Source organism: Polypterus senegalus, chromosome 8 (assembly GCF_016835505.1).
Source record: "Polypterus senegalus isolate Bchr_013 chromosome 8, ASM1683550v1, whole genome shotgun sequence".
Classification (NCBI taxonomy): Eukaryota; Metazoa; Chordata; class Cladistia; order Polypteriformes; family Polypteridae; genus Polypterus; species Polypterus senegalus.
Genome location: NC_053161.1, coordinates 160,837,187 through 160,849,686, shown reverse-complemented (window position 1 = coordinate 160,849,686; position 12,500 = coordinate 160,837,187). Strand labels below are relative to the sequence as shown.

The window sequence follows — 12,500 nt, the reverse complement described above, 5'->3', positions numbered from 1 at the left end:
TGCCAGCCTGTGCCAGCATGAGTGTGGCCTGGTGAGGAACTTGCCAATAATCAGTCACTTTCAGTACCCTGTATGAAAAGAAATATGAGAAGGATTTAGGAGTCGCAGTGGACTCAACACTAACTGCCAGACCATATTCAGAAGGCTAACAGACTGTCAGGTTATATAGCGCCTTGATGTGTGGAGTACAAGTCACAGGAGGTTCTGCTCAACCTTTATAACACACTGGTGAGGCCTCATCTGGAGTACTGGGTGCAGTTTTGGTCTCCAGGCTAAAAAGGACATAGCAGCACTAGAAAAGGTCAAGAGAAGAGCGACTAGGCTGATTCCAGGACTACAGGGATGAATTATGAGGAAAGATTAAAAGAACTGAGCCTTTACAGTTTAAACAAAAGAAGATTAAGAGGAGACCTGACTGAAGTGTTTAAAATTATGAAGGGAATTAGTCCAGTGGATCAAGACTGTGACTTTAAAATGAGTTCATTAAGAACACGGGGACACAGTTGGAAATTTGTTAAGGGTAAATTTCACCCAAACAATAGGAAGTTTTTCTTTACACAAAGAACGATAGACACTTGGAATAAGCGACCAAGTAGTGTGGTAGACAGTAGGACTTTAGGGACTTTCAAAACTCAACTTGATGTTATTTTAGAAGAATCAAGTGGATAGAACTGGTGAGCTTTGTTGGGCTGCATGGCCTGTTCTCATCCAGGTTGTTGTAAACAAACAGGCGAGAATCCTTAACGGGCCTGCCCAAAAATAGATCTCACCCTACAGTAGAGGAGCCTGACACTAGGAAATGGGGAGGCTTTGGCCTATAAACCCCTAAACAACTAGCAAAATAATTTGAAATGTCTCGAAGATGAGAACATTTTTATTAGAACAATCTAGAGGGAGAACAGGCCATTCGGCCCAACAAAGCTCATTTCATTCCAATGCTTACACATAAGTGATCAAGCAGAGTGGTAGACAGTAGGACTTTAGGGACTTTCAAAACTCAACGACATTATTTTGTAAGAATTAAGCAGATAGAACTGGTGAGCTTTGTTGGACTGGATGGCCTGTTCCCGTGTCAATTGTTCTAATGTTCTAAATGTCTTTACAGGTCTTGCCCATAATCCTTCAAGTGTGATTGAGGGTAGGAAGTAGTCAGATTTTGTGAGATGACTGAACTGTCAAAGGCAAACACACACACCAGTTAGAGGCCTGTACAGTCCTTTAATTTTAATAGTCATGTGGTGACTCTCATATTTTTAAGTTAACATTTGGGGTGCAATGGTTTGTTATAAATGCACTTTGGGAACATTACATGTTAAAGTTTTTAACTTAGTGGTATTAGTAGTTTCTCAATAGTTACTGTTATTTTCTAAACACTGTTTTGTTTCAATACACAATACTCCCTGCCATTTGTGTTTGTGTTTTTTCATGGCCATATTGTTGTCAAGTGCTTAGGCAGTGAATGACATCAACACACTGGGACTATTTAAGATGGTGACACCCATTAGTTAATGAAAGAGAAAGAAAAACATGCAAGTAGTGATTCTCTTTAGTATCACAAAACCTATGGTTGTGTTTTGTCCAACAAAGTTGTGGCACCAAAAGGCAACACAGGGAACTTATTTAGTACCAGCTGTGCCATTTTTGAACTGATTAAATCAAGGGAATAAAATTACAAATTGACTTGAAGCATATAATAAGGAAATAAAAAGCAACCAGTACTGATGCCACCTTATTCCTGCTTGATTGATTCAGCCAGTGTTTGGCTTGTTACTATGTGATATCCCGCCACGGTGTGTTGTACAGGATGACATTCTGTGGCACTTTTGGGCATGTCTGTTGTGAATTGGAAGTACTGTGGGCTTCATTTGTATTGTAATCACTGCATTGTGCCCTTAAGCTGTATATGTCCTGGCACTGACCTCGCTCACAGCCAAGTTATTTACAAACTGTAATTTTGGTAAGCAGTAGTAGTCGACGGAGGCCAGATGTCAAAAGTGTCCTTTTTCATTTGATTAACTTAATGTCAATGTAATTAAAATTCTGATACTTTGTTTCAGATAATAAGGTTTTCAAAAACATTGGAACTCTAACTGAATGTAAGGTTTTTTATTAATAATATACCGATCAGCCACAACTTTTAAACCACCTTTCGAATATTGTGCTTGATGCTGCCAAAATAGCTCTGACTTATTGAGACATGTTAGATCTATTTTGATACTTCTTAAATTCACTGTTTTTTTTTTTTTTTAAAAACTATTTATATTTCTGCAGATGTTCAAGACAGTGGCAGTTTCTCCTTAACTTCATCAGCTCAGTCGTCCCTTCAGTGCTCATTAAAAAATACACCAGATGATGAAAATACAACAACATCAACATTTGGACCAAGTAGTTTGATGCCAGATTCATTGCAGGACAGTTCTTTGCCTGGTGGGAAACTGAAGAGGACAGATGACAACAACACTCAAGTACAGGTATACAGTACAAATTTAGCAAATGTGTTAGTCTGTCAAGAGCAGAAGAAAACTTTTAAAAGCATAGCTGAAATCAAAGATGAGTGGAGTTATACAAGACAGAAGCCATATTGTTGTCCAGAATGTGGGAAACAGTTTTCCACCAACAGTTCCTTACAGACTCACACGAAAACTCACACCAGAGAAAAGCTGTACTGCTGTTCTGAATGTGACAAGTGTTTCTCTACTAACAGTAATCTTCATATTCACAAAAGAACTCACACTGGGGAGAAGCTATATCAGTGTTCTGATTGTGGCAAAAGTTTTTCACGCAGTTACAGTCTTCAGAAGCACACACGATTTCACACTGGAGATAAACCATATTCTTGTTCTGAATGTGGCAAGCAATTCTCTGATAGGAGTAGCCTTCAGGTACACAGAAGAATTCACACTGGCGAGAAGCCATATTATTGTTCTGAATGTGGCAAACTTTTCTCTGACCGGAGTAGTCTTCGGAAACACACAAGAATTCATACTGGAGAGAAGCCATATCAGTGTTCCGAGTGTGGCAAGAAATTCTCTGTTAGGAACCATCTTCAGAGGCACAAAAGAACTCATACTGGAGAGAAGTCTTATTGTTGTTCTGAATGTGGCAAACGATTCTCTGTTAGGAGCAGTCTTGAGATTCACTCGAGAATACACACCGGAGAAAAACCATATTGCTGTTCTGAATGTGATAAGCAGTTCTGCAGCAAAAGCAGTCTTCAGACTCACTCAAGAATTCACACTGGAGACAAGCCATTTTTCTGTTCTGAGTGTGGCAAGATCTATGACAGTAGCTATCTTCAGATCCATGCAAGAATTCATACGGGGGAGAAGCCATATTGCTGTAGTGAATGTGGCAAACAGTTCTCACACATTAACAGTCTTCAGAAACATAAAAGAATTCACAAAGGGGAAAAGCCATATTGTTGTTCTGAATGTGGGAAAAGGTTCATGGTTAGAAGCCATCTTACGATCCATTTGAGAAGTCACACTGGAGAGAAGCCATATTGCTGTATTGACTGTAACAAACGATTCTCAACCAGCAGCAGTCTTCAGAAACATAAAAAAATCCACACTGAGAGAAGCTCTTTGCTGTTCTGTTTGTGGTAAAAGTTTCTTGCATAAGAGCCACCTTCAAAGGCACACCAGAATTCACAGCGGAGAGAAGCCTTATCGCTGTTCTGAATGTGGCAAACAATTTCCATACAGTAGCAGTCTTCAGAAACATTCAAGAATTCACACTGGTGAGAAGCCTGAAAAGTGAAAGTTGGGTGGAAATGGAACGTAGGAAGGAGAAGGAAAGGAGGAGGGAAATGACTTTAACAGAACAAAGAAGATTCAAGGAAGAAATTCATACCTGGCTGCTCATCTTCAAGAATAAAAATGTTCCTCTCCCACCTTTGCATTAGAGAAGGTGATGGAGGTAGAGGTGTACCAGCCACATAGTGGAAGAGACAGAAGACCACTTAAAATGTAACTTGAAGAAATTGAAAAGGACTTGATACATCGAGTGGTCAATTGAAAATAAAGAAGAGACCATATATTGTTACCTTTGGCAGATCAGATCATGCCATTCATAGAGTCTCTGACAGCTGATGAGCAATGAGTGATCAGCCAAAAGTAAACTGCATTCAGTGCCCATAGACTGAGAAAAGCCATGCTCATTCAGATCTGCAAGAAGAACAGAGAACAGCAGTGACAGCACCCAAAATAAAGGAGAAGGAGAGTTCTGGATCACACAAACAGCAGAGAGGCTTATATGACTTTGAAGCAACAACAGATGTCTGATCGATGTCTCATCTTTAGTGTACCATGTTGGAGTACCCACACTGATTAGTTGACAAAATACAAAGACTGAGAAGAATCCATTCAGATCTGCAAGAAGAAGAACAGAGTAAATCATTGACAGCCACCAGAAATGAAGGAGAAGGAGAGTTCTGGATCACACAAATGACTCAGTGACTTGTGCCAGAACATCTTTGCTGCACCATGATGGAGTACCCCACACTGATTAGAAATGCTTTATGTTTACGTTACTTTTAAAGTGCAATAGGAAATTTGAAACGGCACACTACAGCTGTAGTAATGTTGTGTAATCAGTCTTTCTCCGCCATTTCTAGTCATGTAATTTGATGTTCTCCGCAATGAGATCCAGCAAATGCAGATTCTAATTTTGACATGAGCACTGACTAGAAATCATGTAGTGTAACCCCTGCTTTAGAAGAGCTAAGAGGAGGGGATTCAAAGACAGCAGAGTGAAAGTCACATTAACAACAACCAGACATTGCAAGAGTTTGCCCCTGATGTACAAGAAGCAGCAATCCAGGATCACATGACATAAAAAAGGCACACAGAAATACACTGAAGAATTTTGTTATACAGAATCATGAAGTTTTATCTAATGTGAATAAGGCCATACCTAAAATGAAGTAAAACACTTTAAAATATATTAGCCAGAACAACACAGGATCTAAAACTGTGTGGTGGGACTCGCCACTTATAAAGAAACAGTAGACATGAAAGCCTACTCACCCCAAACTTCATTGAATTAGAGAACAAAAAGCCGTGACACGGGGAGATGGCATTAATGTATGGAAGGAGTGCGGTCACAAAGTTCTTGCCCGAGTAGAACAACCAAAATCACAATATTGCTCACCAACTCACAAAGACCTAACTGGACTTCAGTTTCTACTGCATTATTGCAGGAGTCACACTTGTTATTGTAAAATCCTGCAACTTAAAGTGGGAAAATACCACAGCTGTTCCATCTGCTACTGGCAATATTATGTCATTATGATTTGTGTGTGCGAGGAGAAGCCAATAATATGACCAGTCAGCTGTAAGCCTCATCTGTTTGAACTTGTACAGTAGTATCTTACACCTGAATGAGGAGATAAGAAATAAAGGCAGGATGAATTTGTTTTAAGCTCAGATATGGAGTCTTTGCTTTTATTCTCCAATTGTAATTGATGTTTCTCTTGTTCTTCCATCTGCCCAACTGCAGTTTCTTCCTCTTCTTCTTTTCCCAACCCATATGTGAGGTTGATGTGCTGATCAACATTCTCCATACAACTCATTACTGCACATCTTCCCCAGTCAGACCCTTTTCCTTCAGATCTTCCTTTCCTTTATCCAACCACCTCCACTTTGGCCTTCCTCTTATTTCTCTTCCCCTGGACTTCCATTCCCATCACTCTTGTTCCCTACATGTTCATCATCTCTCCTCATCACCTGTCCACACCAGTTCAATCTGCTTTCCTATACTTTCTTAGATTTTCTCCCACTTTTGTTGTACCTCTGATGGTCTCATTTCTTTTTCTGTCCTTTTGTTGTTAAGTTACACATCCATCTCAACATTTTCTTTACTGACACATCTAACTTCTTCTCCTGTGCTCCCTTTACTGCTCATGTCTCATCTCCGTACATCACTGCTGGTCTTAAAAACCTGACCTTTAACCTTCCCCTTAATTCTTTGTCCACACAACTCTCCTGATACCGTCCTCCAGTTGTTTCATCCCCACTACACTCTATGGCTTATCTCATAGGCACCATCTTTTTTCTAAATGACCTCTCAAGTTCAAGATCTTGGGGTGCTACACTTGGCACAAGGTTGAATATGTGCAAAGCATTCAATCATTCAATTTAAAGTCTTTTATTGAGCACATTTATCTCATTTAAAATTGTCCAAAATGTTTCCAGGGTAAGATCCAACCTGCAAACATTGCAATCGAGCTCCAGCCTCACTGGGCCACATTTTTTGGGCCTACTCCAAATTAACATCATTCTGGACCAAAATCTTTAAATTCTTATCAGATAGTCTCAGTGTCACAATCCCTCCTAATCCACTAACAGCTGTGTTTGGTGGGTTCACAGAGGGGCTTAAAGTGGAGAAGGACAAACAAACTGTTATTGCCTTTACTTCACTATTGGCATGTAGACTTATCTCTGCTCAACTGAAAGAATCCTAACTTACCTCTTTTAAGTCAGTGGGTATCTGATGTTTTATATTATTTGAAATTGGACAAAAACAAATTCTCAGTTAGAGGATCTGTGCAGAACGTTTTTTAAAACCTGGCAGGATCTAATCACTGACATTTTAGAATAAGCTTTTAAATTGGGGGACAAGGCTCCTTTCTCTCTTTACTGCTGTCAATAGTTTGCACTGGCTGTTGGCCTTCCTGTCTTTCTCATGGATGGGGGTTGATTTGAATTTAGCTTTGTTAAGTTTGACTTGATTGTATGGAACATTATATGCTTTTACTAAATTCAATAAAAGATCAAAAAGAGGGAATATGGAACCTAAACACACTTACACACACACTGGACAGGTTGGTCATCAGTCAGCCTAACCTTATCAATGTCTGGAGCCAGCAGAACTCTTCACATTTCATCATAAACTGGTAAGTTTTGATTTTCTCTTGTATTTTTACTACAGTTGTGCTCTAAGGAGACCTTTTGTGAAGACCATAATATAATCACGGTGCTGGAGAATGGTGACGTGTTGCATGTTGATTGGCACACACAAGTAAGAACTTAACTGTTCTCCATACCTGTGACAACAAGGACCCTCTCAACTATCATGGTCTGCAGGACTTGGTAAGAAAACTCCCAGAGAGGAGATGAGTAAGAACAATCCACTGGCAGTGCCAGCTGTATTTGTACCAAATCCAAATGAAGGGAGGATTCACACCACATGTCTTATCAGACTAACTGTGTTCATTCAGTAATGGTGATGTATACACTGAATATTTAAGTTACAATAACGCTTTGTAGTGTTTGAAAAGCTGTTGAACATAACAACTTAGTTATAGCCCCCAGGATTAGGTGTTGACTTACCTGAGCCACCCAGGGGGTCCCAGCTCTCACATATGTGACTATATATATATATATATATAATTTACACTCTTTGTTTTAATTTATGTGCAATTAACACTTGTGGTGTTAGATATTCTATTTGAATGAATCCACTAAACTTCTAGACTCTGCATTTGGAATCGGAATTAACCTAATTTGCCAGGCTTCAATTTGAGCTCAGTTACTTTCATGATGGAGCAAACTATGCATCTTCTGTTAAATCTCATATCCCCTGTTGAACAAAGGGACTTTGCCTGTGAGGTTTTTCACTTAATATGCAGAACCTCTTTTTCTCAGATACTTGTTCAGCCAAAGTGCAGCTACTAAAATGAGAACTCCATTGGAATGCCACATCTACAATCTCTAATATCTACTATCTTCAACGGAGAAGACATCCAGAGTCAGTCACACTGATGAAGGCACATCTACAGCCCAGACCCATCTGGATCTTGAGTCATTTACGTTATGATCAGAGTGAATAATGGCCATAACACTACCTGTGTACCAATTATGGATAACAAAAGTCCAGACTTACAAACTCAAGCAACCAATGTCCGCTACTTCATTTATAGCTCCCCTCCCCTCCAACATTATTTCTGTGCCATCTGCTTCACTGAAATGCTTACTTTAACATTTGCTCTTTAGTAGCATCCCTACTGTCCAGGGGATGGGTGGTAAAAAACGCCTGGAGAGAACCTTCCACTCTTAAGGATAACCCTGTGCTCGAGTGTAAGATGATGGATGAGGGTGCCATGTTTGGGTTTGGACTCAGTAGGGAGCACAGAAAGACAACATCAAAGCAAAGTCTTTCTCCCAGCAGACTGTCACTAGCGTAGGAGACCATTAGATGGGAAACAGTGAGGGGTGTAACTGCAGTACAACCAGCAACCATAAGGTGGCACCAAACACCAAACCACACAACACAACACAACAGAACACCAAAGAGCAAAGACCGGGCACTTTCATCATCCTTCTGAGTGCCAGAGACCACTCGGTGGTCTCTACAAGAATGGAGATGAGTTTGTCTACTGAAAGGATAGAAGTAAGTATGCTGAGTATAGATTTGGTTCCATGATAGTTGGTAACTTCATGTTTTTAGTTTGTAGGCTTCACCCCCAACAATCTAAATGCCTATTAAGTGTTTATTTAGGTTTCTTCCATCATTAAACTGTGGGTACTCACCTACAGAGTGGGGCAGGTACCAGAAGGGGAGACAAACAAAACTACCAAAACCGGACAGAAAAATAAACAAAATTCAATTCAATAGGCCAAATAAAAATACCTATTTCTTTTTGTAATCCAAGATCAACTTCATGTTAAAAAATAATGACGGAGCAGTCACAGGCATGGTCAGTGTTGGTCTCAAAATAATACTCATTACCATCTCTGTATTGTTTCATCCAATTGACCCAAAATGGTGCTGAACAATAAATAATTTAAATCTATGTAAATGTAGGGGTAAGCGTTCTCTTATCACTAGTAATCCTAGTATATTGGAGATATTTTGACAGTATGGAGTTAGAGCACCACACCTTTACTAAGTGCAAGTGACATTTCGAATGAGAGTGATGTACTTGGCAGGTGTTTTGTGTTCTTGTGTGCCATCACTGCCAAAATTAATGGAGAGAGAAGGCAGCAAGGTAAGGGTGGGACTTTGTTCCTCCAGCCAATGGGAGTACTCAATGCTAACCAGCCAATTGTGAGGCACACATGGCTCAGAACTTACCAAAAGTGTGGATTTTTTCCCAAAAGACTCTGGATGTGGAAGTGTAGATCTGCACTCCATTGAGGAGGTTGTCACTTTATATTTTACGTCAGTCTTAACACCTGGTTACACTAATGTGGCAATTAGGTTTGGGGGAGGGTCATCTGACTTATTCAAGTAAACCATGTGACAAAAACCTGCAGTCCAATTGGCTGTCCAGCAGAGGTGGGGTTGTGGAGGTCTGTAGCTCTTTAGCTGAGCTGAAAGAAAGCTGACTAAAGAGTTAGAACAATGCCCACATGCACACACACCCATACATATATATGGTTTGAGTTTCAGTGTTGTCTGCTGGTGCAGTTAATTCTAAGTTGGCTGCCGCCCAATGTTATATAAATCTTTCTGGCTTCTGAATGATTTGTTCTGAATCTTTTCTCATTGTTTTATGTTGGTAGCTCCATACATTCAGTGATTTTGCCCAAATACTGTGTTGGTTATTCGGACTTAACTTGAGGTCTGTACAGTATGTGTTCACATCATGACATGTCATTTTCTAATCCGCTTAATTATGGAAAGGGTCATGATGGGGTGCAGTAGCCTATCCCAGCTAGAATTGGGGCAGGAGACAAACCCTGACAGGATGCCAGTCAATCACAGAGCACACTCACACACACACACACCAAACTCACACTGGAGTCAATTTAGGTTGCCAATTCACCTAACCTGCATGTCTTTGGACAATGGGAGGAAATCCATGCAGAGATGGGGAGAACATGCAGGCTCCACGTAGGGAGGGCCCTGGACCAAACCCCTGGTCTCCTCACTTTAAGTCAGCAGCACTACCACCACAGTGCTATAGTGTGCTGCCTGTTGTTTGTGTTCAAGTTCTCAGCAAAAGAACTCTAGATATTCAACATCCCTTTTCATGTAGCATCTAGTTATTATTTCTATTTCTTCACTTACCTATAATTATTTTTATTTACCTATTTATAGTATACTTTTTACCTTTCTTACACTTGTCCTGTGTTTATGTATATGTTGTACTGTTGTCCTGTTACTCGTTTTACCCAAGTTTCTGTCGATGGATGAAAGAAGATTTCTGGAGTGAGTTGGATGAGGTGATGGACAGTATACCCAAGGGACAGAAAGTGGATTTCAATGGACATGTTGGTGAAGGGAACAGAGGAGATGAGGAGGTGATGGGTAGGTATGTTATCAAGGAGAGAAATGAATAAGGTTAGAGGATAGTGGATTTTGCCAAAAGGATGGACATGGCTGTGGTGAATAGTATTTTAAGAAGAGGGAGGAACATAGGGTGACGTACAAGAGTGGAGGAAGATGCACACAGGTAGATTACATCCTTTGTAGAAGAGTCAATCTGAAGGAGATTGAAGACTGCAAAGTGGTGGCAGGGGAAAGTGTAGTTAGGCAAAAGGAAGACTGCAAGGTTGAGTTTAGGGAGGAGATACAGTGCATCTGGAAAGTATTCACAGTGCATCACTTTTTCCACATTTTGTTATGCTACAGCCTTATTCCAAAATGGATTAAATTCATTTTTTTCCTCAGAATTCTACACACAACTCCCCACAATGATAACGTGAAAATGTTTCTTGAGGTTTTTGCAAATTTATTAAAAAAAAAAACTGAAAGCACATGTACATAAGTATTCACAGCCTTTGCCATGAAGCTCCAAATTGAGCTCAGGTGCATCCTGTTTCCTGATCATCCTTGAGATGTTTCTGCAGCTTAATTGGAGTCCACCTGTGGTAAATTCAGTTGATTGGACATGATTTGGAAAGGCACACACCTGTCTATAGAAGGTCCCACAGTTGACAATTCATGTCAGAGCACAGACCAAGCATGAAGTCAAAGGAATTGTCTGTAGACCCTCGAGACAGGATTGTTTTGAGGCACAAATCTGAGAAGGTTACAGACAAATGTCTGCTGCTTTGAAGGTCCCAATGAGCACAGTGGCCTCCATCATCCGTAAGTGGAAGAAGTTTGAAACCACCAGGACTCTTCCTAAAGCTGGCCGGCCATCTAAACTGAGCAATCGGGGGAGAAGGGCTTTAGTCAGGGAGGTGACCAAGAACCCAATTGTCACTCTGTCAGAACTCCAGAGGTCCTCTGTGGAGAGAGGAGAACCTTCTAGAAGGACAACCATCTCTGCTGCAATCCACCAATCAGGCCTGTATGGTAGAGTGCCAAACGGAAGCCACTCCTTAGTTAAAGGCACATGGCAGCCTGCCTGGAGTTTGCCAAAGGAACCTGAAGGACTCTCAGACCATGAGAAACAAACTTCTGGTCTGATGGACAAAGATTGAACTTTTGGTGTGAATGCCAGGCGTCACGCTTTGAGGAAACCAGGCACCGCCATCACCAGGCCAATACCATCCCTACAGTGAAGCATGGTGGTGGCAGCGATGCTGTGGGATGTTTTTCAGCGGCAGGAACTGGGAGACTAGTCAGGATAAAGGGAAAGATGACTGCAGCAATGTACAGAGACATCCTGGAAGACATCTCTGGAGAGATCTTAAAATGGTGAGCACCGACGCTTCCCATCCAACCTGATGGAGCTTGAGAGGTGCTGCAAAGAGGAATGGGTGAAACTGGCCAAGGATAGGTGTGCCAAGTTTGTGGCATCATATTCAAAAAAACGTGAGGGTGTAATTGCTGCCAAGGTGCATCGACAAAGTATTGAGCAAAGGCTGTGAATACTTATGTACATGTGATTTCTCAGTTTTTTTATTTTTAATACATTTGCAAAAACCTTAAGTAAACTTTTTAATGTTGTCATTATGGGATGTTGTGTGTAGAATTCTGACGACAAAAATGAATTTAATCCATTTTGGAATAAGGCTTTAACATAACAAATGTGGAAAAAGTGATGCACTGTGAATACTTTCTGGATGCACTGAAGGACAGGCACTGGGTGGCAGTGAAGAATTTCCAGACAGTTGGGCAATTGCAGCAGAAGTAGTAATGATGACAGCTAGAAGAGTGCTTTGCGTGACATCTAGACAGAGGAAGGAGGAAAAGGAAACCTGGTGGTGAAATGGGAAAGTACAGGAGAATATACAGAGGAAGAGGATGGAAATGAAAAAGTGGGATAGTCAGAGAGATGCAGAAAGTAAACAAGAGTACAAGGAGATAAGGCAAGGTGAACAGAGAGGTGGCAAGGCAAAGAAAAGACGTATGATGAGTTGTAGAGAGGCTGGGCACTAAAGAGGGAGAAAAGGACCTGTACCGATTGACTAGACAGAGGGACCGAGCTGAGAAAGATGTAGCAGGCTAGGATAATACAGGGTAAAGATGGTGTGGTGTTCGGCTGGGGCTTATGCCCAGCTGGGACGCCTGGAAGGACCGGGAGAGGAATTATCCCTGGCCAGAGGGCAGCTGCCCTGGTCGTAGGGGCCACGGGAACTGAGCATGGAAGCTTAACCACCGCA

General features: G+C 41.0%; 1 pseudogene; it reads left to right on the top strand.

Annotated features, from left to right (window-relative positions):
- LOC120534653 overlaps nt 1-3,948 on the top strand; it is a 7,102-nt pseudogene extending 3,154 nt beyond the window's left edge.
- The last annotated feature ends 8,552 nt before the right edge of the window (nt 3,949-12,500 follow it).